The 5,504-nt window shown below is 43.3% G+C and overlaps 1 pseudogene; it reads left to right on the forward strand.

Moving 5' to 3' along the window:
• The first annotated feature begins 587 nt into the window (after window positions 1-587).
• Window positions 588-5,075, forward strand: LOC106330856 (annotated as a pseudogene).
• Window positions 5,076-5,504: the final 429 nt, after the last annotated feature.

Genomic DNA, 5,504 nt, shown 5'->3' on the forward strand with positions numbered 1-5,504 from the left:
ACGCATGCCGTTGTCAGAACCGGGGTCCGTCCGTTTAAAAGTTATCCTAGTGCCTCTCCTTCGTATCCCCCCCCACTTTCGCCTTGTCCGAGGCTCCGGCCTAATCCATGGTGCATGGTGGTTTGTTGTTTGGAGTGAAGACGCAGTCGTGGGGAAGGTTTTCTGCGGTGGAGAGGCGGCTCGTTTAGATCAAGGTTCGACTCCGGGAGGGGGAGGCTTTTACAGCTCCGTCGTCGTCGGTATTCTCCGGGAGGTGGAGGCTTCTTTTGCTCCGCCGCCGCCGGTTCAGTTTTCGGGAGGGGGAGACTTACCTAGCTCCGTCGTCGCCGTCTTGTCTCCGGAGGGTGGAGGCTACCATAGCTCTACGCTGCCGGCTTGGAACCCGTAGGAAGCTTGGGTGTTAGCGGTGAAAGTTCGGTTTGGTTGTTGTTCTTGTTGGCTCGGGTGAACATTAGATAGATCGATGAGATCTTAGAAGAAGATGAAGCTCTCCGTGGATGATACCGCCGACAAGAGAAGATAGTTGAGGTTGTGGGGACGGGACTTAATCCCGAGAGAAGAGTGGGTGGTCCTGATGAGAGCGCTGTATGTCCGATGACGCTTTCGGTGGAGGACCACCGGAGAAGAAGGCAGTTGATGCGGATTATGAGATCCGGCGAAACGAAGGTACGGTGAGGTGGCTCCGGCGGCGTCTTCGAGGTGGAGACGGTTAGGTCGAGGTGGTTTGCGACGCGTGTCGATCCGAAGGTGTAGATGCTTCCACGTGTTCAGCAGCCAGCCTCCTTGACGCATGCTTTCCAGCCGACGTCGTTTGGGTTTGTATGGTTTGGGCCGCGGGTCCGTTTAAGCGTTTAGATTGTAGCCGGTAGGCTTTTGGGCTTCTATCCCTTTTGATTATGTATTTGGGTTTTGGGTATGTATTATGGGCTTGGCCCGGTTTTATTAATTAAAAAAAAAAAAACTTTGGTGGGGAAAAAAAAAACTGAACCGATTTGATCTGGTTTTAACTAATGGTTAATGAATGCTTTAAATATAGTTTAAAGCTTTAAGCTTTAAATATAGCTTAAAGCTTGAGTTTAGGGTTAGAAGAGGTGAACTGAGGTACATGGGTTTGAGGATTAACGGAGAATAGACTTCATCGAATTTGTCTACGTCTTCTTTTATCTGGGATTAAAACCTAACCTAAAAAGATTTTCGATGAGGATCTCCTGCTGTTGGAGGAGAATGGTGAAATTTTTTTTTTTAATGAAATTCAAAATCCAAGCCAGAAGTGTTGGATTTTGTTAACGCTTATTTCTCCTACAAAAGTACATCATATTCCACTCAAATAAGATTCTAATAAAATCCAGTGGATATTGAATAACAGGTGATTTTAATTCTATATGATAAATTCTCGATCCAATAACACCGGATTTCATTTCAGATTTAGAGTCCATCAAACTCTACTAAATTTCCCCATCCAATAACACACCCTTATTCTTTCTCTCTTCGAATCTATAGTTGTCAGTTAGATTCTTCTTCTTCTTCTTCTTCTTCGTATATACACACAAATCTTTGATCTGAGAGACGGAATCAACCCGAAAACCGCCGCCGGAATCTATGGCTACGGCAGCGATATTCTCATCTCTCGCCGTCGCTAGAAGCCTTTCTATCCCCCGTTGACCTCACCGGCCTCCCGCTCGTTCAAACCATAGCCGCAATGTCCACAGAGATCGTCTCTTCCTTCGGCACCACACGATTCTCCTTTCAAGGAAGAAACGCTCGTTCCCTGATTCGCAAGATCGAGATCTTCCTCGTGTTATTCGAATCCCTAACGGAATCGGGCTGGGGCTCGACCCCTTCCTCATCATCCTCGACTGCGTTGCTGTGCCTCAAGGAGCTCTACCTCCTCCTCTACAGATCCTCCTCGACTACTGCGCTCTGGCTAATCCTCCAAACTCAATCCACGATCTCAACCAAGAGATCTCGACTCTCCTCGACGTCTTCCCCGTCAACGATCTCAGCCTCAGCGAGGACGTCAGAGAGCCAATCGAGGAGATCGAGATTGTACATCGATAACAACGACGAGTGCGTTTGTTGTTCAGATTCTGTGAACTTCCAGGGAACATGTACAAAAAAAAAGAGAGAATGATTCTACTGGTAGAATCTCATTTAGCTGCGTAGTGATTCTGTTGTCACGGAAAATAAATTGCCGCCTGCTGCTTCGAGCGAGGGAATATCATCATCACAGCCTGCTTCTGGACATCAAAGTCCATGGTTTGGAGCTCCAGGCCAGATGTCTATGGCTGACATTGTTAAGAGGGGTAGACCACAGAACAAGACAACGAAATGTCAATGTGCGTTCTGAGATTGATCACGAGCATGAAGCTAATGCAAATCATCAAGTCCCTGTTAAAGATGAATGGCCCTCGATTGAGAAGCCACTGCCTCCTATCACAGCTTCTGTGTCAGTAGCACCACCAGCAGAGTCAGAGGTATGCGGTGGTACAGCTGATTTGCAATCTGAGAGAGTAGATCAACATCTGAGGGACCGGTTAGAAAATATTCATATAGCAGAAAGTGGCCCTTCTGAAGATCTTGGAGTCGATCATGTGCATCCTGGCTTGGTTGGAAATGTCCAAGAAGAGGACTCAGTAGTTTCTTCTGAATCTAATGATAATCAGTACACTTATGAGACGCAGAGCCATCCTGTGGAGCACCACAAAGGTAATATCTTTAATCTGTACATATGTTTCCTAATTGCTTATCTTTGATGCAAAGTTTGGTGTGTGTTTGTTTGATTTTTTCCATCGATGCTCTCGGATTTTTTGGTGTTCTTGATTGTACCTTATTCCCTCTCATTATTACTTTTCAGATGAAGATGAGGTTTCATCTGGTTCAGCAGACTTTCAAGAACTAACCGTAGAAAGACATGATCAAGAAGCCTCGCATGAAGAGGATAGACCTGCTGTTGTTATTCCCAAACATTTGCTAATACATACAGAAGAGTGCTCGCAATTGAGTTTTGGAGGTTTTGGATCAAGGCCTTTGAGCAACAATGCAGAAGAGACTCCTGATGAAGCTCCACATAAGGAACATTCAGATGCTAGGTATTCCCATTACCAATGATTTCGTTTTCCATATGGGTTTTGATTATATATCATACTTACTAACTGATCAATGCTTATTTTGCAGAAATGCTGAATTCTATGGAGATGAACGTCTTGGAAGCAATACAGTTGACGGAAGTATGGGCCACGCACCTGCAGCTGGAAATTATGACGATTCTTTGGAATCTAGGCGAGAGGTTCTGAAGCAAGAAAACCCTGAGACTGTTCAAGAGAACCAGTACACATATGCACACTCCGAACCAGAGTATGCTAAGCAGCAGCAACTGAATACTGCATATGATGCGTCACAGACTAATGCTCAGAATCAGATGCAGAATCTTGCTTCGTTATCAAATGTTGATGGTAAGCTACATGTGCATTATTTATTATAGCTTTTAAGCGAATCTCGTTTTGCTTTCTGAATCTTGCATTCTGACTGTTCATATTGTAAGTGATGCGCGGCTAGTAATGCCCATGAAATTCTCAAATGGGATTTGCTAACATTGGTACTTGTTTTGTGTGTTTTGAATCAGCAGGGATATCCACACTCAGATCCCAACAGTTTATTGGCACAAACAGCACAAAACGCGAGGGAGCTTGATTTACAGTATTCCGCCTTTGCTCAATCTGTGCAGCGAGAATCCTTCACTTGGTGGCCAGAGCATTTCCATGCCAGAGGTAAATAAACTCTTTGCCTTATAAAAAACACGATATGTCTTTTGTTTCTACTTAGCTTTTCTCGAGTAGGAGGTAGTGATGTCCTGTTAATTGTCAAATGAATAATGTTATGTTTGTCTGAGACTGAAGGCAGTAGTTTCTTTATTTTGGGAATGTCTGAGACTGAAGGCAGTAGTTTCTTTATTTTGGGAAATTTACCCTCTGGATTTGGCTTTGCTCAACCCTGTTGTTCGGCTCAAAACTTAATCTTGAGTGATCTATTCTTATCCAAATCTTTACAACAAGAGAAACTTGTTTGGTTTTGATTATATATTTTCTTACGTTTGTAGGCGCTCCGAGGCAGTGGGATCCCGGGGACGCAGCCAATGCAGTAAAACTTACAAGGTGCTAATATCGCCACTGGACCAACAGCTTCCTCAAATGCATCCTTACTCTCAGCCCACAATGCCGCTAGCACACTTTGCAAACATGATTAGTTATCCTCTTATGCCTCAGAACTATCCATACATGCCATCCGCTTTCCAGCAAACATACGCGGGTAACAGCTCATATCACCAGCAACTAGCTGCGTTGCTTCCGCAGTACAAAACCAATCTCTCTCCCAGTAGTTTGCCTCAGTCTGCAACAGCGCCTGCGTCCGCTTACGGATTTGAGAACTCCACTAATGTTGGATCCGCTGGAAACTTCCCTCTTAGCCAACAGTCTGCTCCTACCGGTTATGAAGATGTTCTGAGTTCTCAATACAAAGAGAGTAATCATCTGTTGGCACTTCAACATCAGCAGCAGCAGGTAACAATTGTCTCTTTATGGTCACTTTCTTACCACTTTCTCTTGGTTTCAGACAAGAACCACTTGATGACATTTTGTTTTCTCCTGCTTAATATATAGAACGAAATCTCGGCGATGTGGCATCACGGTCATGGCTCTCGGACCATGTCAGGTGTCCCGGCTAACACATACTACAACCTCCAAGCACAACAACAACAGCAACTACAACAGACTCAGCAAGCAGCAGCAGTAGGGTATCGTCAAGCTCAGCAACAACAACAGCAGCGTTATGGATCTTATGGCTACTCTAATTTCTATCAGTTCCAAACAGAAATGTCGCTCGAGCGCCAGCAGCAAAACCCTAGAGATGGTGCGGGGGCTCAGGTTGGTCAGCAGCCCTCAGATCAAACCCAGCAGCTCTGGCAAAACTCTTACTAAATGAAGAAAGAGTGTGTTCTTCTTTCAGTTATAAAGTGGTTTTGTTTGGCGAGGCATGGATATGGTCTGAATATATGTTATATAATCATCATCTTTTATGTCTACTCTGTTAACTTAGGTAACAGGCAATTCTGATTTCATCGATGCAAACTTATAAAACAAAAATAGGTGAACCTTTTCTTTCTTTTTTTACTGTCCCATGTGTTTGAACGTTTGATAATCTGCCTCTTATTTACTAGTTCTTACTTCTTAGCATGGTTTTGAAGCTTGGTGTTTATCTTTTACCTTTGACCTATAATTCAATAGTTGATTTTTCACTACAAATTGAATTCTTAAATAATATGAAATTATTTAGAATCAAAAGAATGTAATCGGTTTAATAAAAACTAGATTCTGATCCGCGCGCCAGCGCATATATGAATTTTCACTTTTTAATTATTTATTTTATTAAATGATGTATTTGTAAAATTCATTCATATTATATTCATTAAGTAAATATTTTTTTTGCATCTTAAACTATCTATTTTTTTT

The sequence above is a fragment of the Brassica oleracea genome, chromosome C3 (genome assembly GCF_000695525.1).
Source record: "Brassica oleracea var. oleracea cultivar TO1000 chromosome C3, BOL, whole genome shotgun sequence".
NCBI lineage: Eukaryota > Viridiplantae > Streptophyta > Magnoliopsida > Brassicales > Brassicaceae > Brassica > Brassica oleracea.